The sequence below is a fragment of the Quercus suber genome, unplaced genomic scaffold, assembly GCF_002906115.3.
Source record: "Quercus suber isolate HL8 unplaced genomic scaffold, Cork oak 2.0 scaffold_38, whole genome shotgun sequence".
Lineage (NCBI taxonomy): Eukaryota > Viridiplantae > Streptophyta > Magnoliopsida > Fagales > Fagaceae > Quercus > Quercus suber.
Window position 1 is genome coordinate 1514160 of NW_027069503.1, and position 23559 is coordinate 1537718.

At 39.6% G+C, this 23559-nt stretch overlaps 1 long non-coding RNA gene across 1 annotated transcript; it reads right to left on the minus strand.

Moving 5' to 3' along the window:
• Nucleotides 1–15071: 15071 nt before the first annotated feature.
• Nucleotides 15072–15789, minus strand: LOC136066546 (uncharacterized). The gene is made up of 2 exons (XR_010628053.1): nt 15687–15789; nt 15072–15443 (listed from the first exon to the last, which is right to left on the minus strand). It is a non-coding gene; the product is annotated as an uncharacterized LOC136066546 (long non-coding RNA).
• Nucleotides 15790–23559: the final 7770 nt, after the last annotated feature.

Genomic DNA, 23559 nt, shown 5'->3' on the forward strand with positions numbered 1-23559 from the left:
CGTTTTACGGTAGCGGCATCTATGGCAGATATGTGTGTGAAGTGGTCGGACACAGGAAAAGGAACGGAAAAATGGCGTAGGATCTGCGTGATAGCAGAAGGAAAGATGAGCTTATCACGGGATGCCGAATCAAGATACACATCTATGATAGACCGGATGAAGTGAGAAGGAAAGTCTATGGTTAGATGCTCTAGAAGAGATAGCAAAAATTAAGCACGAGGCTCTGTGATAGAGTTATAGTGAGAAAGATGATGGAGAACAAAAGTCATCACCATGTTAATAAATCTAGGACCTTTAGCAAAATACCTACATGATGTGAACTGATGCTCACCCCAATCAGTAGAGCGCTCACAAAAAGCGGAAATGAGCTCATCTTTGGACACAGTCCTCAAACGCTCATAAGAGGGGTAATCAGGAAACTCTATCCTAGGTACCCGAAGCACATCCGCAACAAGCTGCAGTGTGACAGGGATGCGCGTACCTCGAACGCGAGTGAAGAAGAGAGGTACTGAAGGATCAATCTCGTGCATGTTGGAGTAGAACTCCTATATCAGCACAAGAGGGCAAGTGACCGGGATGTCACACAGTGACCCCTATCCCCTACTGTGAATGACAGAGGGAAGGTTAGTATCGGCGAAGTCCGCCAGAATGACTTGGTGTTCCGAATGAACACCTCGTTTAGAAAAGTTCTCCTAAAATGCCTTATGGGCATCTCCATCACGGAACCGAAGGTTAAAGGGAGCAGTATCAGAAGAAGTAGAAGCTCCAGAACGCAGAGGGTTCCGAGCAGAAGTGGATTTACGTTTGGGTGCCATAGACATTACTAACGTAAAAGAATGAGAAAGAGAGAGAGAGAGAGAGAGAGAGAGAGAGAGAGAGAGAGAGAGAGAGAGAGAGAGAGAGAGAGAGAGAGAGAGAGAGAGAGAGAGAGAGAGAGAGAGATCAAAAACTGGAGAGCGAAGGGATGATAGGCACTTTACGCCCCCTACGGGGAGATTCACAAGCTTGACTCCACTGACTATCCTAATCGACCAAGTCCTAATGCAAATCAAGGATGAGGGGACATTGACTTTCCCAAGAAAGTTGAATGGACATTAACTTTCCCAAGAAAGTTTAATAAGGAAGCACTCTTGATTGACGAGGCCAACGACAAAATACTCATAGCAGCATTTACGAATGGACTAAAGAAGGGTAAGTTCTTATTTTCACTATATAAGAATGACCTGAAGACTATGTCGGACAAGCTTTATAGGGCCACAAAGTACATGAATGCCGAAGACGCTCTACTGGCTCGCGAGGAAAAACCCAAGAAGAGAGAAAGACAGGAAGATAACCGACAAGAAAGAGGGCGGAAGACGACAAAAACTGGAGAGCGAAGGGATGATAGGCACTTTACGCCCCCTACGGGGAGATTCACAAGCTTGACTCCACTGACTATCCTAATCGACCAAGTCCTAATGCAAATCAAGGATGAGGGGACATTGACTTTCCCAAGAAAGTTGAAGGGAGATCCGAACAAGCTGTCCAGAGGCAAATATTGTTGCTTCCACCTCAACCTCGGACATGACACAGCTAACTGCTATGACTTGACATAGTAGATTGAAGCCCTCATTAGGCAAGGGAAGTTTCAGAAGTTCATCAACAAGGAAAGGGAAGATCCGTTTCCTCAAGAGCAAGCTCCCCGATTAGACAATGAACGCCCGAGATAGCCCTTGGGGGACATAAGGATGATTGCAAGGGGCGCAGCCGCCAATGGCTTATCAAAAAGGGCTCAAAAAACTTATCTTAGAATGGTCCAAAACGTCTAGCTCACAGGTGTCATCCCAAAAATTCCGAGAGTTGACAACCCCCTTATTGGTTTCTCGGAAGAAGATGCCCGACGTCTCCACCATCTGCATGATGATGCGTTTGTCGTTAGCATCCAGGTAGGAGATTATAACATGTACCAAGTCTTGGTTGATAACGGAAGCTCTGTAGATATTCTCTACTAACCAGCATTCCAATAGATGCGGATCAATAGAGAGTAACTCGCCCTAACCAATGCTCTACTCGTCGGGTTCGGAGGAATCAAAGTGTACCCCATAGGCACGGTCACATTACCGATCACCATTGGAGATTATCCTCAACAAATCACTAAAGATGTTACATTCCTTGTGGTCGATTGCTCTTCTGCCTACAACGCCATTATAGGGCAACCTACCCTTAACTCTTGGAAGGCCATAACTTCGACCTATCACTTGATGGTCAAATTCGCCACTGAATACGGAGTAAGGGAAATGCGAGGGGACCAAATAGCTATGCGAGAATGCTTTATTGCGATGCTGGAAACGAACGAACATTTGCAAACCATGAGTATAGAAGAACAACAGACGATGGCAGAACCCGTAGAGAGGCTCGAGGAGATACCCCTTGATAGCTCTAGACCGGACAGGACCACAAAGCTCGGTACTCTCGCTAGCCCGACAGCTCGCTCAGCACTTGCAACTTTCCTTAGGGAAAATCAGGATGTGTTCGCTTGGAGTCATGAGGATATGCCAGGAATTAACCCTTCAGTCATGGTACACAGGCTGAATGTGTCGCCATCCTATCCACCTGTCCAACAAAAGAAGCGAGTCTTTGCCTAAGAATGAAACCGAGCGATAGCAGAAGAAGTCGGTAAGTTACGAGAGGTAGACTTCATTAGGGAGATATACTACCCAGATTGGTTAGCGAATGTGGTAATGGTCAAGAAAGCCAGCGGAAAGTGGAGGATGTGCATGGACTTTACCAAACTACTCATGACATGTCTAGTACTCAGGTGCCTCGTCGTAGTGGGAGAATTGTTCGGCCTCTTATAAGATTCATAGGTTTAGGAGAAACTTATGAAGCTATCTCTGAAGAGGCTGAATCGAATCCCTATACCTATGAAGAGGCAATGAATGATATAGATGCACATCATTGGGTCCAAGCTATGAAATCTGAATTAGATTCCATGTATTCCAATCAAGTTTGGGATCTTGTAGAGGCGCCTAACGGCATTAAACCTGTTGGTTGCAAATGGTTTTACAAGAGGAAGAGAGGGATAGATGGAAATGTTGAAACCTTTAAAGCAAGGCTAGTGGCGAAAGGGTATACACAAAAAAAAGGTATTGATTATGATGAAACCTTTTCTCCAGTAGCAATGCTTAAATCTATTAGAATTCTCTTATCCATTGTTGCTCATTTTGATTATGAGATTTGACAAATGGATGTCAAGACTGCATTTCTTAATGGCAATCTTGAAGAGGAAATCTATATGATGCAACCGGAAGGTTTCATAGCAAAGAACCAAGAGCATATGGTATACAAGTTGCAAAGGTCCATTTATGGACTTAAGCAAGCATCTAGGTCATGGAACATCAGATTTGATCAAGTAATCAAGACATTTGGTTTTGAACAAAATCTTGATGAACCATGTGTGTACAAAAGACATCAAGATAAAGTAGTAATGTTCCTAGTGCTTTATGTTGATGATATTCTACTCATTAGAAATGATGTAGGAGTAATGTCATCTGTGAAGGTTTGGTTGTCAAGCCAATTTGATATGAAGGACTTGGGTGAGGCTAACTTTATTCTAGGGATCAAGCTTTGGTGAGATCGCAAGAATAAAATGTTAGGCTTATCACAAGCTGGATATATAGATAAGGTTCTAGAACGGTTTAGCATGCAAAACTCCAAGAAAGGATTGCTTCCTTTCAGACATGGAGTTCCTCTGTCTGATGACCAAAGGCCTAAGACTCAAGAGGAAGAAGAAATGATGAGACAAGTTCCTTATGCTTCTACAGTAGGAAGTCTTATGTATGCCATGCTTTATACTAGACCAGATATCTGCTATTTAGTTGGCATGGTCAGCCGATATCAATTAAATCCAAGACCAAAACATTGGCAAGCTGTAAAGTACATTCTCAAGTATCTACGGAGAACGAGAGACTATATGCTTGTTTACCGTTGTGAGGATTTGATTCCCATTGGCTATATAGATTTAGATTTTCAATCGGATCTAGATTTCAGAAAATCCACTTCAGGATGTGTTTTCACCTTGGGAGGTGGAGCCATTAGTTGGCGGAGTATTAAGCAATCTTGTATTGCAGACTCCACCATAGAGGCAGAATATGTTGCTACTTGTGAAGCAGCAAAGGAAGTTGTATGGCTCAAGAAGTTCCTTTCTGACCTTGGTGTAAAAGAATGGAGCAAGTTCCAATCATATTGTTTTGTGATAACAGTGGAGCAGTTGCATAATCTAAAGATCCAAGGAATCACAAGAAAGGAAAGCACATTGAGAGGAAGTACCATATCAATCGAGATATTTTTACTCGTGGAGATGTGGTAGTAGCAAAGATTGAAAGTGCAAATAATCTAGCAAATCCATTTACTAAAGCTTTGCCTCAAAGGACTTTCGAGTCACATTTGGAGAGAATGAGAGTTAGATTAGTGCACAATAGTTTTTAGGGCAAGTGGGAGATTGTTAGGATTAGTGCCCTTAAATCCTATTGTATGATGCTATGTATGATATTAAGTTTGACATTGTGTATGACATTATGTATGACTTAATATTATGTTTAATAAATTTGTTTTATTATTATCTGAAATAATGGTAACATGAATATTCGGACATTATCACATAGTCCATGAGATGCATAGAATGTGATTTATGTGAAGATTCACATAAGATATAAATCACAAGTTCTTTGTAAACTCAGAATTATAGTTCATAGTCGGTGATGAAATTGGGCATTTCATCTGCGAAGACTATAACATATCAACTACGATGATTTGTCTTGATCATGGAAGTGGAGACTTCTAGTTGATGTGTTGATATGTTTTAAGAGTTAAGACATATTGAATTGGACCGCTGTGAGATTTATTATTCTCCTAAAGACTGTCAAATGAATAATAAATCTCACGACTTACATTTGCATGAACTCTTAATCCTAAGAGAATAATGGACTTGATCATAAGGTGTAGGTTGCTTTGATATATCAGGAGTGAGATCTAAAGTAATGGTCAAAACCTCAGTATATTGGGTAGCCACATTTAGTGTCAATGGAACATATATTCTCAAGATGGAATTCATAGTCTCTTAACGGAGATATAAAATATTCCCTTGAGATAAGTTTAATGGGTTTGTTATTCAGAGAGTTAGGCCTAACCACTTTAGTAAGTAGTTACTAAAGTATATATTTATGAAATTAGTTTTCATAAATATATGATGAATAACTTAAAGGATTAAATCGGGTACTCAAGGATCAAGATGTAGTAATTTACAAAGTGGCAGTCTACATTAATGACTTTGTACTACTATGATTATTTTATGAAGGGGTTGCATGTATAATAAAGTCTTGAGATATAATTTGTAGATAAGACCTAGAGTGCAACTATATTTATATAGTGGTATTAAATATAGTTAATGGTAACTTTGGACTTGTCAAGAGTTGACAGAAAAGCCCAAGGCCCATTGGAGTTAGTGTCTTATTGGTCCCTTTTGGTCCCACTCCAAACCATACACTTAAGCCCAATTGGTAAGGCCCAAAAGGCCAGCCCAATTAGATAAATTGGTTAGATACAAAGGGAAAAACGTTTAGATTTTCATATGCAAGAAACATCATTGTGAAATGGTGTGCATGTGAGTTTTTAGTCATTCACTAGTCATCCTTTTGTTACCAATTGAGAGATCACACATCTTGGGTGTTAGTGGAATTGGAGTGAAGATTAAAAGTAGTCCCAAGTGCTTCAATCTTTGTTTTGAAATTCACCGCTTCAAGGTACGATCTCTTGTTCTCAAATTTTGAAATTTACTTAGTACGTGTTATCAATATCGAATGAAGTAGATCCGTTTAAAACTTATTTTCCACTGCATTTATCTTTATTTCCATCAGAAAATTCCTAGGATTCATGGTGTCGCAGAGGGGCATTGAGGCCAACCCGGACAAGATCCGGGCCATAATAGAGATGACACTCCCAAAAAATGTGAAGGAAGTACAAAGCCTCAACGGTAAGATAGCGGCACTAAATAGATTTATGTCAAGAGCAACGGACAAGTGCTTACCCTTCTTTCGCATGCTGAAAAAATATTTCGAGTGGACTACCAAGTGTCAGCAAGCATTCGAGGAGTTAAAAACTTATCTCTCTTCCCCGCTGCTACTAAGTCCCTTGTAGCCAGGTGAAGAGCTTTTTCTCTATCTAGCTGTTTCCCCAGCCACCGTCAGCGTCGCCTTGGTCAAAGAAGAAGAAAGAGTGTAGAAGCCCGTGTACTACGCTAGTCGGGCACTTTGCGGTGCCGAAGAAAGATACCTGCACATGGAGAAACTCGCCTTTGCACTGGTTATAGCAGCCCACAAACTCAAACTGTACTTTCAAGCCCACACGGTGATTGTCCTAATCGACAAGCCCTTACGGTAGGCAATGAGCAACCCTGAAGTTGCTGGCCGATTGGCACTATGGCTTATAGAATTGAGCGAGTTTGACATCCAATGCCACCCACGAACCGCCATCAAAGGACAGATCATCGCAGATTTCATAGCAGAGTTCATAAATGGCGAGGACAGGGGGGCAGAGGAGTCTCCTCAATGGAGCATACATGTAGATGGATCCTCCAACAAGCAGGCTGTGGGAGCTAGCATCATACTACTATCACTCGAAGGGGACGCAGTCGAGTGTATGGTCTGCCTTGATTTCCCTACCACCAACAATGAAGCGGATTATGAAACTTTAGTAGCGGGGCCTGATCCTGCCAAAGCTGTAGGTGCAACAAAAGTGGTCATTTACTGTGACTCTCATGTCATCGCCAACCAGATAAACAGGGACTGCAAGTGTAGAGGCGAAAGAATGAAGAGGTATCTAGACTAAGCAAGGAGGAGGGCAGACAAGCTGAAGGCCAAAATTATATAGATCCCAGGGGAAAAAACGAGCAAGTCGACCGCTTGGCCAAAGCCGCTTTAGCCGAACATATGATTGCCCTTGATAATGTACTCTCTTTTGTTCAGCTCTCTCCACTAATAGATTCCATCGATGTGCAGGAGATAGGTTCCGGAAGCAATTGGACCACGCCGTTAGTCTCTTACTTAAAAAACAGTGTGTTACCAGATGGGAAAGAGGCTACAAGAAAGCTGAAGATCCAAGTAGCGAGATTCGTCCTGATAAGGGAAATCTTGTACAAGAGAGGCTTCTCCTACCCATACCTAAGATGTTTAGGTCCTGAAGAAGTAAACTACGTCATGAGAGAGGTACACGAGGGAATTTTCAGAAACCATTCGGGGTCAAGATCGATAGTGCATAAGCTAGTGCGAGTAGGGTACTTTTGGCCTACCATGCAGAAGGATGCTGAGACTTATGTCAAGGCCTGCAATAAATGCCAAAGGTTCAGCAATATTACTAGACAACCAACCGAAGAATTGACCCCGATAACGGCTCCATGGCCGTTTGCTCAGTGGGGACTAGACATCATGGGACCATTCCCTATAGGGATATAACAGTTGAAGTTCCTGGTAGTGGGCATTGACTACTTTACAAAATGGGAGGAAGCTGAAGCTTTGGCCAACATTACGGAGAAGAACGTGCAGAGTTTTGTTTGGAGATGTATCATATGCAGGTTTGGCATACCTATAGTCTTAGTCTCAGAGAACAGGAAGCAATTCAACAATGACTCCTTCCAGGACTTTTACTTGCAGTTGGGGATAAGAAACCACTACTCCTCCCCTACCCACCCTCAAGCTAACGGACAGGTCGAAGTCACAAACCGATCCTTGCTCAAGATTATTAAGACTCGGCTCGAGGGGCCAAAGGGTATATGGCTTGAAAAGTTGCCAAGCATACTTTGGGCATACAGGACAATGGTAAGGACGCCCACAGGAAAGATACCATTCCGACTAACATATGGGAGCAAAGTAGTCATTCCAGTCGAAGTCGGACTTACAAGCTATAGGGTGCACAACCATAACGAGAGCAAGAATGACGAGGCCATGCGTCTATAGCTCGATCTAGTAGACGAAGTCAGGGTAGCAACGGAACAAAGGCTCACGCAATACCAGGATCGCATGGCCAAGCACTACAATTCCTGGATTCGACATAGAGACTTCCAGGTTAGAGACCTCGTTCTAAGGAAAGTCATGGGTGCTGCACGAGACCTAACCCAAGGGAAACTCGGACCAAATTGGGAAGGACGTTACCGAATCACGGCATGGCAGAGGAAGGGCACCTACCACCTGGAGACGTTAGACGGACGGAAGCTGCCACATCCTTGGAACATCGAGCACTTACAGAAGTACTACCAGTAGAAGTAACAACATGGAGAACAACATCCATTTTTATTTACAGTTCATCGTAGTGAATTTTAGTTATACTCCTCAAATTTATTATTTACTTTAGTTTTTGCTACAATAAGCCCAAAGGGTAGGTTTTTAAGAACTACTTTTTTCTATGAATGCATGGCAATAAGAGTAGTTTATTCAAAACAGCTGGAGTTTTTATTTACAAGTTTATAATTCACAAAAAGTGGACGACCTTAAGTCCATAAAAAGTGAAAAAATTCTAAGTCCCTAAAGTGGACGACCTTAAGACTGCAAAAGTGGGCGACGTTAAGTCCATAAGGCAGACGGACCCAAAAAGTGGACGACCTCAAGACTGCAAAAGTGGGTGACGTTAAGTCCATAAGGCAGACGAACCCATCCTAAGGGGATGGAGCATGGTTGTAGCCCTTTGACTGGGCCAAAAAAAACCAAGTTGAAATACGGACAAATCCATAAGAAGCAAATGACTTCATTGTCCAAAACTACAAATTATCCCAAAGGGATGAAAAGTTTCAGCCATCAAAGCTGACAGGCTCATCAAAGGGATGAGATTATAAAAAGGATGAGTTAATCAAATCCATAACATGGATAGAGCCATGAAACCAACGATCTTATAAAAATGACGAGTTTGTCAAGTAGACGAAGCTGTAAAGATGACGGGCTCATAAAAAAGATGAGATTATGAAAAGGATAAGTTCAAAGTCCAACGATGCCATAAAGCTGACGGGCTTAAAATGAATGGCAAGCTCATCAAATTTCATAAAATAAACGAGATCGCAAGGTTAGCAAAATAACCAATGTCCAGAGGCAAAACTTATGAAAGCAACGGGTTTGCCAAGCTCAAGGGATAAGGTAGATAAAGTAAAAAACTACATGAGCGGATAGTCCCTACGATGGACAATCCTATGTGTTGATGGACTCATTGTACCCTTAAAACAAACAAGTACACCATTAGTCCATGAAGTGGACGAGGTTGTCAAAACAGACGGGACTATAGGCTGACGAACTTATTCAAGGTTGCCAAACACACAATATATAAAAAACAGAAAATGGTAAAATTAACGTGCCTTACAATAGGATGAACTATTTACAAATAAAAACCCAAAAATAAAGGGCTATTTAAATATTGTTTACAAAATAAATAGAAAACAAAATAAAATCAGGTAGCAGGAGCATCCGCAGGGTTCCCGTCGTCTTTCTTCTGAGGAGGAGGACTATCAACATTTATAAACACGACTGGAGGGAGATTAGCGGCAGGCTGGGCCAAAACGACGGTGCCATCATCCGTGAGGGGAAGATTGGCTTCAGGAGAGCCGTCACCTTCACCAACAACGACGTCATTAGCTGGCGTCATTGGCTCCGGATCATCCATTGTAATTCTAGACAGGTCCAACTCTGGGAAAGCTGACTCGACTTGTTTGAGACAATCTTCGAACCCAGTGCCATAAAAATTGGCACAAGAGTCAACGAAGGACTGCGACGTTTTAAATTTTTGGACAGTGTTTGTCCCAGTCGTCTCCACTTATTGGTGCAAAGCCGTCACCTCTTCCTGAAGTTTTTCTTTTTGACACTCCACCTCCTCCAGCTTCTCCTTCTTCGTCTTTAACTCACAGTTCAAATCTCGAAGGCCTTCCTTATACTGAGCCTGCACATCCCTCAAATTAGTGTTATGCTTCCTAACTCGAGTAAGGACGTCCTCCTTGGCAATACATCGATCTTGAAGTGCTTTAACACGCACTAAAGCCTGAAAAGATTGTAGTCGTTAGTAAAAATGAATCAGAGGCAAACGAAACAAACTTAACCAAAGGAAAAGAAAAACATACCCTACTAAGGTCAAAAAAAGCTGACGCCCCTAAGTCCTCCGTCCCTAATTGATCGCAATTCCCTATGTCTGTCGGCTTTATAGAGGACTCCACTTCCTCGACGGCATAGTCCTTATGAGTCAAAAGGCAACGGGGTCCCTCAATGATGGGACCAGTGGAAGTCATCACTCCCTTACCCACACCATGTTTTGGCTTGAGCTTCTTAGGGGGCACATCCACTGAAGTGACGGTAACCTTTATGGAAGGACGATTGTCCTTCCTGTTAGGTTTCCTTTTTGTGACCTTAGCAACGGTCTTGGGGGTTGACGAGGATAACCCTTCCTTCTCCTTCGCTTCCCTCTCCTCTTTTTTACGGGCCGCAACAGCCTTCACCCTCTGCTTAAAAGCCTCCATCTCTGCACGAAGTAATGAACATGTATTAGCAAAGTAGACAGAATCATTAAACTGACGAAATAAATAAAGAATGTACCCACGTCGACGAGAAAATTTGTCCAACCTACGAGCCTTAGCCATTGGCTCTGGACTGCCACAATATAAATGAAGAGTGTCAAGGTGATCAAGTCCCTACACTTTCGTTGCTTAAGTGGGATTTCAAGAACCCAACGGATGAACGCCTCCTACTCGCCAGTTATATGTGGACGGGTGTAGGCTGGAAAAGAAATAAAAAGTGACGACATTAAAACACAAATGAAGCAACAAAAAAAAAAAAAAACTAAAAGCTGACAGGGTTAAAAAATAAAAAACTGCTGGTGCCAAACCTGAGTCCCTAACTATTCCCCATGTGTTATCAAAACCACGTGGCATGGTATCCCACTCTTCTGGATGGCATACCCAGTGCAACCCTTCAATAAAAAAGTATCTACTTTTCCAACTTCTGTTGGAATCTGGCATGTCAGATACAAGTCTTAAATCCTTCTCCCTGACGGAAAAATGATAAGTTCCTTTAGATGAAGCAATATGATGGGGTCTATAACAGTAAAAGAACTTGTCAAGGGAAAGCTGATGGTTCCCACCACTCAGATGACCCCATAAAATCTCCACTTCGATGAAAGTCCTCCAAGCATTAGGGGCAATTTGGCTGACGGATAGTCCTATGAAGTCAACAAGCTGACGGTGCAAAGCCGTTAATGGGAGCCTTAATCCGGCAGCAAGGACGGCGTCATACATACCAACGTCTGCAGTTAATCCAGTATAGCATTTTTCCTTTTTCCTAGGAAGACGAATTGAGATATGGTCTAGGATCTGATAACGGGTGCATAAATTTGTTAAGTTCTAAGGTCTTAGGATTTTATGTATTTAGAATTCTAATTTGTAATGTTGGTAAACCATGATCAAAACAATGTATTTAGTTTTGTTTAGGCTTGCTCAAAGTTGGTTTATTATTGTAAAGTTGGAATCGAGTGGCTGCAGAAGTACTTGGGACTTTCAGCCTGGCTCGATCGATCGAAGAATAGACTCGATCGATCGAAAATCGCATAGGTTGATTTTTCTGCAGAATTTCCAACTTAGCCCTACTTCATTAAACGTTTAGGGTTTTATGTTTTTACCCTAGGTATATAAACTAAACCCTAGCCACGTTTTTAAAGGTTGCTCCAATTGTATTGTTGCTCATACATTGCTATTTGTGTAAATCTCTTGTGAGATCTAGAGGAGCTTTCCTTTACACAAAGCTTAGGGTTTTCAAGTTGGAGATAGTATCAACATCTTGATAATCAACTTGGTTGCTACCATTGAAGCTTAAAGAATATCAAGCGGGGGTGCTTGTAGCTGATTGAAGAATCCAAGAAAGAAGGAGTCCGTGGATTCGGAGCTTGCACGTGGTCGTGTCAGTAAGTTCTACTGGTGGGTAGCATTAGGAAGTCAAGTGGGGAGCTTGTAGTCCTTCTGTATGAACTTCGATTCTTTCGCATAGTGGATTCAGGTTTACCTTGAGGATAGCTAGGTCAAATCCTCCCCAAGTTTTTACCGTGTGGTTTCTTGGGTCATCATATCTTGTGTTCATTTATTTTCCGCTGCTTTATATCTTGATATGATTGTTTGATTGCTTTAACCTAGAATTGCATAATTTGACTAAGTAACAACTTGGCTAATTAATCTAGGCTAACCAATCTGGTTGTGTTTTAAGGGGTCTAAAACCGTTCAAAATCCTTGAAAATCCTTTCACCCATTTTTGGTAAAAATTTGTTGAAGGCCCAATCCTTAGGAAGGATGAAGGGACGGTTACCTCTGAGACTTGCTGAAGCCTCTTCATAGGATTCCATGTCACCTTCATCCTCATCCTCTTCTCCGTCACCTTCCTTTTCCCCTTCATCCTCATCTATCACTTCCTCCTCAACTCCCTCAACATAATCTTCTAGGTCATTGTCAGGAGATCGGGCTGACGTTTCCCTTTTAGACAATCCGGAAAAATCGATAGACTCCTGACCTGAACCAAAAACCTTGTCGTAGCCCGTTCCTTTGTGGACTGACGACTGTTCACTCAACGTGTCACTTGACATCTAACTACCAACAAGTGACGGATCAATTCTAAGTTCCTAAATTGACGTCCTCACTAGGAACTTGTTCAATTAATGCAAAAATGTAAAGAAGGGAGGAGAAAGAACTTATAGGTGAAGGAGCCTTTGGGGAGTGGACGGCCTTAAAAGTGACGGCATTAGTAGTTCGACAAGCCAACAAGCTGACGAAAGCAAAAGCGATGAGCTCTCTCTCAATGATCAGCAAGGTTGAAATAGAGGAATAAGAAGAAGGATGTAGGTTATATATAGGAGGAAAATGAGCAGAATACGAAGTGATGCCCTCGTTCAGAAGCGGAGCCAACGAGAACGAACCACGTGTTTGAGCATTAAATGAATGGCGGCTCGAGGAAAATACCCATAAATGATTTTCCCGCTCCCCAGGACCAAAAGATAGTTAACCAGTGAAAAACTTAACTCCATAATAAGTCAGTTTAAAACAACGGGGATATGGAGTAGGGGGTACCTGATAAGGGAGAAAATGGTGCTTACTTGTGTTAGGGCGTAAGCTGATAGAATAGCTAAAATCGACGGGCAAGCTGACGGTTATAGTTACAGCTATTGGCTTCCATTAGTGAATTGGCAAACCGAGATTTGATTAGTGTGCAGAAGGGAGTCTGCAAAACACACCTGAAGGCTGACACCACCAATAAGCTAATGATGATAAGGCTGAAGGGAGTAGGATAAAGTTGACGGCTCTAATGTAAACTTGACTTGGCCTTCACGCCTGAATATACAAGGAAATGTCTTGCATCCCACGCTTGGTGTTAGTCTCCTACAAGGTAAGGATTCCGTAATATACGCTCACAAGGATTCTTATAAGGAAAGGACTTCTAGCCTAAGGAGGAAAGGCTAATTCTCTACTACTATAAAAGTCCCAATACCCTCACAAACCAAGGTATGCATAATTAACCCCTCTCTAGCACTCTAGAGTTGTAAGAAGTTCTAACTTGACATTCAGAGGGTATTTGGCCGGCACCACACTGGAGCTCTCTGTTAGGTCTTCTCTTTTTGTTGTGTAGGTCATATTTCGAGTGTGTGAGTATTGTGTAACTCACTGGTGATATTTTCAACATCATCATTTCTAATAAAGTTTTACTTAAAAAAAAAAAAACACTTATTACACTAGACTTTGATGACTATCTCTAATTGACCCTGGTTACATGTCAAAATTCTCAAAACGATAATTATTTGCAGAGAATCATTATCTTGAAACAATAACAAAGAAAGTTTAACCTGTATGGCACATTCATAGCTTAGAAGTTAGAACCAACAATTGACCACTGCAAAGAGACCTATTACTCAAAAAAGAGAGAAGAGACTCAAGAAGTAACAGCGCTGTTCCATTTATCATTTCCCTAAGGTACATGGATTAATGAATTGAAAGATGATTACAGAAGAGACTAAAGTCTCAAGGGCACTATCACAACTTTCATGGCTGGAGACAATAGTCACAAAGGGTCCTCTATTATCCATGCAAAATGTCTTCATGGATTACGAATATCCATAGTGAGTGATAAGGGTTCTACCTTCATTGGAGTTGTTCAAGCTACAGGTACTGTTCTTGCAATGTCTACTGCCTATCATCCACAAACAGACGGGCAAACTGAAATAATTAATAAGGGAGTGGGGCATTATCCAAGATGCTATGCTGGTGAACATTCCAAGCAATCAGGGATGGAGCTACACTTAGCTATGGGGGCCATGGCCCCGCCAAAATTTTTAAAAAAATTTTTAAGGTATAGTATTTTGCAATTGTTTTAGATACTAGACCTTAAAATGGATAGTTGGCCCCTCCAAAAAATAAGAGCTGGCCCTTGCAAAAAAGTATTGAATAACTAATTAAACATTGGGTTCTAAAAAATAAATGTTAAGAACAATAAACTATCTGCCTTGCAACCAAAAAAAAGAAGAACTTTTTAGTTTTTTCCTCTCTTAATTGGTAAGTTTTAGTCACTACAAAAAAAACGTCCTATGGCTGCGGTTCAAAAACGCGGCTATAGGTCAAAAAAACATGGCCATAGCCCCATTTGGCCTATAGCCGCGGTTTTTTTGGCCGCGTTTCTAAACGTAGCCTAAAATCCGTGACTATAGGCCCCTAGAGGGTATGTGGCCGCGTTTTTAAACGCGGCCTAAGCTTTGGTCCTTAGGCTGCGTTTAAAACGCAGCCATAGGGCCTACCCTTAGGCTGCGTTTTAAGCGCGGCCTAAGGTCCAACCCTTAGGCTGCGTTTTAAACGCAGCCTAAAGACCAACTCTTAGGCTGCGTTTAAAACGCAGCCATAGGGCCTACCCTTAGGCTGCGTTTTAAACGCAGCCAAACACCTCCCTCCCAAAATAAAAAAAATGGAAGGAAAGGATTAGACAATAAATCAAATAAGCAATTACTACATTTCAAATCAATGGATACAGATTCTAAGAAAAAAATTCATGTAGGTTTAGCCTAGGTGCCTAACCAAGCAATTAACTTTATAAAAAATACTAATAATAATTTGAATTATCCAGAAACTATCTGCATGGCAAGAGAATAACCAACACCTGGTCATTTCAATTACATACACACCAAATCTCATGTTTATAGAGAGAGACAGGTGTTTGTAATTTCCATCTCCTTATATAATAATTCAAGTCTTTGGTTTTCATGTAAAACAGTAAAAGTTCTGCAGTACGTGATACCTTCCAGGTAGCAACTTCGCTATTTCAGCCCACTTGTTTCCATACATTTGGTGGGCGTTAATGAGAATCGACTCCTCTTCTTTGGTCCATGCAGTCTTTTTTATATTCGGATTTAAATGGTTGTGCCACCTGAACAAAGAAAGAAAAAATAGTAGTTCACTTAGATTTATTTATATACTCTTTCCATAGTAAAGGGAAATATAAAGGGGTTTCCTTTCAATAGAAAAAAATAAAATAACCATAGGTGATGCCAAAGCTGTTACTGCAAATAAACACATGGGGTTTGCTATTAAATCCTAGTAGTAAATGAATAGATAAAAGCAATCAAAGAGAAAAAGGATAATTGGTACTTATTGACCAGATTGCACTTACCTTTCTCTACATTGCTTGCCTATCTGGCCTGGCAAGGATTTTGATATCTCACACCATTTCCTTTTCCCCTGCTTTGCTACTAGCTCACAAATAAGATCATCTTCCTGGAAATCCCAAATAAAAGTTATCAGAATCAAAGAAAACAAACTTAAATACAGGTCCTTTTGAAAGGAAGAGAACTAATATGAATCTTATTCACACCTCCTTGCTCCAAGGTCCTTTAACGAGATCAGGATTGAGAAATTTCTGCCAACGATGCAGACACTGAACGTCACATCTACCAGGGACACATTCGGCGGCAAAGAATATTGAATAACAGTTCTGAGTGATTAATTCTTTTTTTTTTTTTTTTAATATATTTACAACAACAACAACAACAACAACAATAATAATAATAATAATAATAATAAAGCATGGGAAGGCTATGTTTATCTGTTCCAGAGGTCTTGGTTAAGTATTAATTCAAGCCAAAATATATTATAGTTCTATTCTCATCACCATTATCCAGAGGAAATTTAGAACAACTATCAGAAAGGGATGATACTCACCAATCTTTTTCCAGTTTTTGCCACTGAACTTTTGGACGGCAAAAGCTAATATTTTATCCTGTTAACAACAAAACAAGGGACATTCTCCATATAAACTTTATGCTTCAGCAAATGATAATTCATTTTTATGATAATTAGAATACTAATTTTTATCCAAAATAGAAGTTAAAGGTATATAGACACATGCACTCACACATCTATACAGCAGAAAAAACTACACAATGAAGATAACCAAAAGAATTTTTCAATTAGTGGCATCCCGAGTTTAGAACTCAAAACCAAAATCAAAATGCCATAACCTTCCAATTAATACCAGAAATTGTTGGTGTAAGCACTAGAGAAAACCAATTACCATACAAGTCCCAATCAAAACCAGAACAAGCAGTAACCTTTGCAACACTCTGTACTTCTCCAATGTCAACTTCAATCTCCACCCAATATTCCTCTTATTGGACTCAATTACAAAAAACATTTATGTTTTTTCAAGTAGTTCAATTACATACAACTAATGGACAATATACAAAAAAACTCTATGCAACAAGTATCTAAATTTTTTCAATCACAAGCACTTATACTTTCCTAAATTTTTTTAGATCAAAATTTCTGAAGGCACTTATACAAAGCTGCTAAGATGTTCAATAAGAGGTATCCAGAGAATTAACCCAAGTTTGTGCTTATCTTCTTCTTTCTTTGCTTAGGAGGTTGGTTACTCTCAAAGTAACTGTGATTTTCTTCCTTAATTCCCATTTCTTTCTTCTCCAATTTCTAAACTACCAAGAACTTAACACAAGATGATGCAAGATGATAAAAGAATCTTCTTGCTACTTGGATTCTTTCTTTTCTAAATGTCACCTTAGTTGTCAACATACAAAGATGGTGCTGCATGGGCAGTGCGTGTGGTGTTGATGGGCAGTGCGTGTGGTGCTGATGAGGCATGTGGTGCTGATGGACAGTGCATGTGCTGCTGATGAGGCGTGCGTGTGGTGCTGATGGGCAGTGCGTTTGGTGCTGATGAGGTGTGTGGTGCTGATGGACAGTGCGTGTGGTGCTGATGAGGCGTGCGTGTGAGCCTAAAATACACATAACGCAAGCACCAGTTTTTTTTTTTTTTTTTCATAATGTTAATTTAACTTTTAAAACCCAAAATTACCAGCAACTTATTTATTTAATTTTGTTTTAAGAGTTTTCAATAATAAAAAATAATTGATAATTAAATTTATTTTATTGAGGAACATACGTGTGAAGTGAGAATAGAAAACATGTGAAGCCATGGATGAGTGTAGAGTAGTCAAAAATCTAATTGTGCTTTAATCAATCAAATAGATGAGAAAGCAAGATCACAAGCCCAAGAATCAATCAAATAGATGAGTAAGCAAGAAAAATCGCATGGAATTCATAGATCTAACCAGAAACAGAATTGCAAAACTAAAACAGATATAGAAAATCACTTATCGAAGCCTTGAAATTGAAATTTTCCAATTCTAGCAGACGAAACCAAAAGAAATCGATCTACAAAGAAATAGACTTAGGTTTTTCTGAGAAAGAGATGAGAGCGTTAGAGAGAGAGCAAAGGAGAACAAATACCACTAAGAAAAAAAAAAGGGAATTCAAAGAGGGAGAACAAGTTGCTTTTGTACGTGTAAAATTCAAAAATCTACGAAGTTTAGGAGTGTAGTTTGAACTTTAATCATTAATTTTTCTACTTAAGCTGCTGATAACTGCAATCTAGGGATTTTATTCCCAATTTGTGGCGATTAAATAAATTTTAGTTCTTCTTTTATTAGTTTAGGTCACTTAATAAACAAATCCTAGCAACCCATGCACCCCAATCTCTCAAACAAAACCAAAAATTAAAAAAAGCATTGACTTTTGAAATACCCACTTCCCCAAATGCAAAGATGATGAACTACAAAGCCAAAAACACAGACTCACACAAAATGAAACCAAATATACTGACACATCAGTATGCATTACACAAATGCATGGAAAGGAGATGTCTATGGCACACACGCACGCACACACAGAAAACACATGCAAACACACAAAAAACACACAAACGTCACAGTGATAAACGAAGAGACATACATATATGTAGCTCTGAACCAGTGCTAGCATTTATCGGTCCAAAATGCCCTTCACACCTCCAATTTCTTCTTCAAGAATCTAACCAATACACTTATTTTTGCTATTTTCCATGAAAACATTTTATTTATTTATTTTAACTTTGAAAAGTAAACCAATACTCATGCATAGTATTTATCCCACCAAAGATCACAATAAGCAAAACATTATGACCAAATCAGGGATCTCAGATGAGCTGAAACTTGTTCCAAAACAAATAAGCTTTGGTCAAAAATAGATTGTTAAAAGGCCTAAGTTCTGGAAACATTAAAAAAAAATTGCTGGAGCTACACAAATCTTCAGAGGCTACTAAATAAAGTTTCGTAGAGAAGATAGAGGCCAATCTCTTGAGCACAAAGTTAAGTTCCATTTGTCTTAGAAAAAATAATTTCTAGAAGGAAAAAAAAAAAAAAAACCAAACTTTTCTAGATCTCAGATTATTTCGACCAATAGGAAGAAATCACTTATCCCACATTAATGTTTGCAATTTCATAAGATTGAGAATAAAAAATCACAGGAAAGAATCAAAATTCATCAAACTAACACACTAATAAATACGGGTTCAAAAAATTTTCTGTCCTTTGAAGTCTTCAATCATTTCTATCAAAACAAAACCAAACATATCTCAACAAAACTCGATAATCTAATTGATTTTTAGTTCTCAACAGAATAAATGGAGTGTTAAGTGTGGGCTGAAAACCCATTCAGTCAGTAAAGATACAAAATTGAGCCATCCCAATCTTGCTACCAAATTTCAACAGGAAGTAACCAAATCTCTCTCAACTTAATTTAAACCCAAACACTCATCTATTTGATCCCCAAATTCAACAATCTCTCAATCATTCTGCTACTAAACATTTCAAAAACCCTACAACCCTCATTAAGAAATACAAAATCAATTCGAAATCACAACAATGAATCAAAAGTCATCAGCCAAAACCCTAGAATTCGAAATCACATCAACCAATATTTATTAAAAATACAAACTATAATTACGAAACCCTAAAATAGAAAAGAGAGACTGACAACTTGAGGACCAAGGCCATCGTCGGACTTGAGGGAGTCGAAGTTGGAGTCGGCGAGTCTCGAAGGCCGGTCGGCCTATTCGGGGTGGTGGTCGTCACGAAACCCACGCCCTTTGGTCTTCCTAGCTGCCCAAAATCTCCCGCTTTATTTGTTTGCAATGTTAGTGGTGAAATAGGAAATTTAACAAGTGATCGGAGAGAGACAGATGTGCGATGTGTGATGGGAGAGGGCTTGAGATTGGAGAGATGGAGGCTGATGTGCGATCGGGCTTGAGAGATGGAGGCTAGGGTTGTGCGATGGGAGAGGGCTTGAGATTGGAGAGATGGAGGCTGATGTGAGATCGGGCTTGAGAGATGGAGGCTAGGGTTGAAAAGGTTTTTAGTATTTATAGAATTCCTGAAGCCGCGTTTTTAAACTGCGGCTTTAGGGGCCAGATCAGGCCGCGTTTAATAAACGAGGCCAAATCCTAACACTGAAGCCGCGTTTTATACACGCGGCTACAGGCAAAACTTAAAGTTGCGTGTATAAAACGCGGCTTCAGGAAAGCTGGACCTGCATTTTCTAAACACGGCCTTACTTAAGATTAAAAAAAAAAAAAAAAATGCAGGTCCTATAGCCGCGTTTTTAAACGAGGCCATAGCTGACGTGGCTTGGGCTGCGTTTTAAACGCGGCTTTAGACCCACTTCTATGGCCCCGTTTATAAAACGGGGCTAGAGTTTGTCTGGGGCCGCGTTTTTATAAACACGGCCCAAAAAAACGCGGCCTAATGGGCCCGCGTTTTGTAGTGAGTTGTTGAGTTCAAATAGTAAGTTTTTAATAAAATAAATTTCCTAGTAGAGTTATTTTATTTTATTTTATTTGGGACTAAGTCTTTCATTGTTGTTAATTTTCAAATTGTTTGTCAATACTTGATTTAGTCACAAATTGTTAAATGAAAAAAACTATGGTGAGGATATATAAGTGGCAATAAATATATAATTTTTATTTCCTTTTCAATTTGGGACCAAGTCTTTTGTTGTTAATGCTATAGTTGTTGAGTTTCCAATTGTTTGTCTGTGCTTGATTTAGACTAAAAATGCTAAATGAAAAAAATAGAGGATATTTAATGCTGGGGGGGGGGGGTTTGATAATACTCCAGAAATAAAAGATTTAAAAAATTATAATTACATAATAATAGAACGTTTTGTACATATTGGTGGCAAAGTAGACAATTTGTGTATATGCATTAAAGTTTACGTAAAATGTATGTATGTATCAATATATGCAGTTGTGTAAGTGAATATATTTATGAATATATAACTCGACCCCCCCAAACCAAAATTCTTGGCTCCGCCCCTACAAGCAACAGTGAACAATAAACATGGCTGCCTTTTATAGAGTTTTGGTACAAAACCAACTTCTACGCTTCAAGTAAGACCAGTCCCTTTGAAGCTAAATATGGATATCCTCCACCTAAGTTGATACAATATGTTCCTTTCAATTCAAACTTCAAAGCTTGAGGTTGTAGATGCTCACTTGAGAACCAGGGAGGCTATTCTCAGGCATAATATTATAGCAGCATGGAGAGTGTGTTGCTGTTGATTGGGTGTTCCTTAGATTAGTGCCTTATAAGCAAAAATCACTAGCAACTAGAAGAAGTGGCTTATAATCTGCTCTTGCCATTTCACTCCAAAACTTATCCAGTATCTGTTGGACTTTGTGGACCTCGTTGTGTTTAATCTAGATAATATTGTTATGATTTTTAATGAGAGATTTTCTGAGGCTTAGTCCATGGAGCGAAGGCTTGGGCCCATTTTGTAGCCCATTGTGAATCCTATGCATAGGATATAAAAACTGTTGTTTTAGAGATTAGGGTTTTATGTTGTTTTTTGAGAGAGAAAACCATCTTGTGTGTGATTATTTTCCTCTAGCCTATGTTTTTCTCTGTTTTTGTATCTCATAGATCTGGGAATTTCGTGTATATTCCAATCAGTATCTTCCTTAAAAACTAAGCTAGGTAGTCATGTTGTTCCCCTACCTACTGCTTCGGAAAGGGATGATGAAATTTGGCCCAAGCCTAAAACTGTTTTGCAAAGGAGAATGAACAAGTGCATGATTTACTACTTAATAAGTACCTAGTTGGTTGGTAAGCTGTTAACTGATAGCCTATGCACAAAATGTGATCCCCGCAGATGCAGAATTAATCAGCATATAACTGACCAATACATATAGAGATTTTTTCAAAGGGAACTGTTATTTTTAGGCATCCTTTGTGATCCTGAAAATTATTTTTATAATAATAAAGAAGTCCAAAATGTCATAACAAAGAGTAGAAGACCAAACAAGTTGGAAGTTCCTGAAATTTGATCAATGTGGTAGACAAGGCAGCAAAAACACTGTTTCAGATATAATAATGGATTGTAATCTTATTAATGTTTATATTAATCTCAATAGTTAATTATCTTTCAAGTAATAATGTGTTGCAACACTAAATTAAATTTATGTTCTAGGTCCCAATAGGATACTGCATCCTTGTACATATTAAGGATATGGCACAATATAGTTTAAAAGGAAAGGCAATGCTATCAGGAATTCAAGATTTCTTATATATTAAGTCAAATAATGCGAGTCACAGCTGGTGTTAAGGAGCTGCAATTAAACATGTAAAAAATGTTTATAAATTAATATCAGGTGAAAGATGGACAAAGAAAAAGAGTAGTCATTAATGCTTAACCAAAGATCAGTAATATAAAAAGGCACACAGCCATTCCAGTGTTTTGATCACGAGTTGAGGAAAGTGCATGGTTAATATAATATTAATAACAATAAGAAGTCTATTGTAAGTTTGTAATCATACTAAATTACTAATAATTTTTGCCCCAAAAAAAAAAAAAATATCAGGAGTGAAAGATGAAAATTGCTTGCCAATATAATGAGAGTCTGAGTTAGACACTGGCTGAGAGAATCGGAGAGTTCCTTTATTTATAATGTGTAGTATTTTACTATTTTTGGATGGTAGGAATTTAGAGAACGGGTTGTGCCTTCAGATTGGACTACAGATATTTTTGAGTGACAAAGTTTTTTTAGAAAGTTTCAACTTATGATGTCCGTTCCTGATGATAGCTATTTTATCATCAGATCAAGACACCAATCAATTTTTGGTGCAAGCAAGGATTGAACCCTAGATCTCTTATTCAACTATCAGAAACTTTACCATTTGAGTTAACTTGAACCCACTTTAAGTGACAAAGTTTTTTTTTTTTTTTTTTTTTTAAAAAAAGAATCCAAGCAATCAAACTGGGAATTTATTAGAAAAAGAAAACAACGTTCAAGGTACATCAAAACCAACTAGTTGGGCAATATCAACAGGAAGGCCATCCAACCATTCCTGAGGCCCCACCGAACATTTGGCCTTCTTAGCTAATGCATCGGCAACCACATTACGAGACTGATGAACATGGACAAAAAGAAAAGACTGGAAAACAGAAACTAAGTTGTGAATGTTGTCCACCATGTCTCTATATGAGTTCAACACCGGACTTTCTTGAGAGATAGCGTTGATCATTGAAGCTGAATCCCCTTCGAAGATAACATTTCGAAGATACTATTCAGCAGCAAACATCACAGCACGGCGACAGGCAAGCGCTTCCAGGTCAGCAACTGTCGAGGCTAGAGCTATTGGCATAGACAGAGCAACAGTAACTTCACCACGCCAATCACAAATGACAACCCCGATTCCTGCCAAATTAAGAGGCTTGAACACAGCTGCATCGAAATTGATTTTGAAGTAGCCTTGCTCTGGAGGTCTCCATTGGTGATGGATTATAGGCAAACGCACGGGCTGAGTTTCTTCTTCCTGACAGCTTGAAATTCTTGCAGATAATTACTTGCCAGTGAACTAATATTGGCAATGGGTTGCACTTGGCACCCAAAGTGTAGGGCATTTCTTCGGTTCCATAAACATCAAGCCGAAATAGCAAAGATCTCCTTCCTAAAGTCCTCTGTCACCTACAAAAAACAATCCACTAAATCGCGAAAGGTTAGAGGGGGGGTTTAAAGCATGTTGGGACCAACTGTGGCAGCTCCACACGCCTTCTACCACTCTGCAATTCCACAAAGCATGAAGGACATCCTCAGGGCCTTTGTTACACTGCTCACACAACTCCGAGGTGATGATTTCCCGCAGAACTAAATTGCA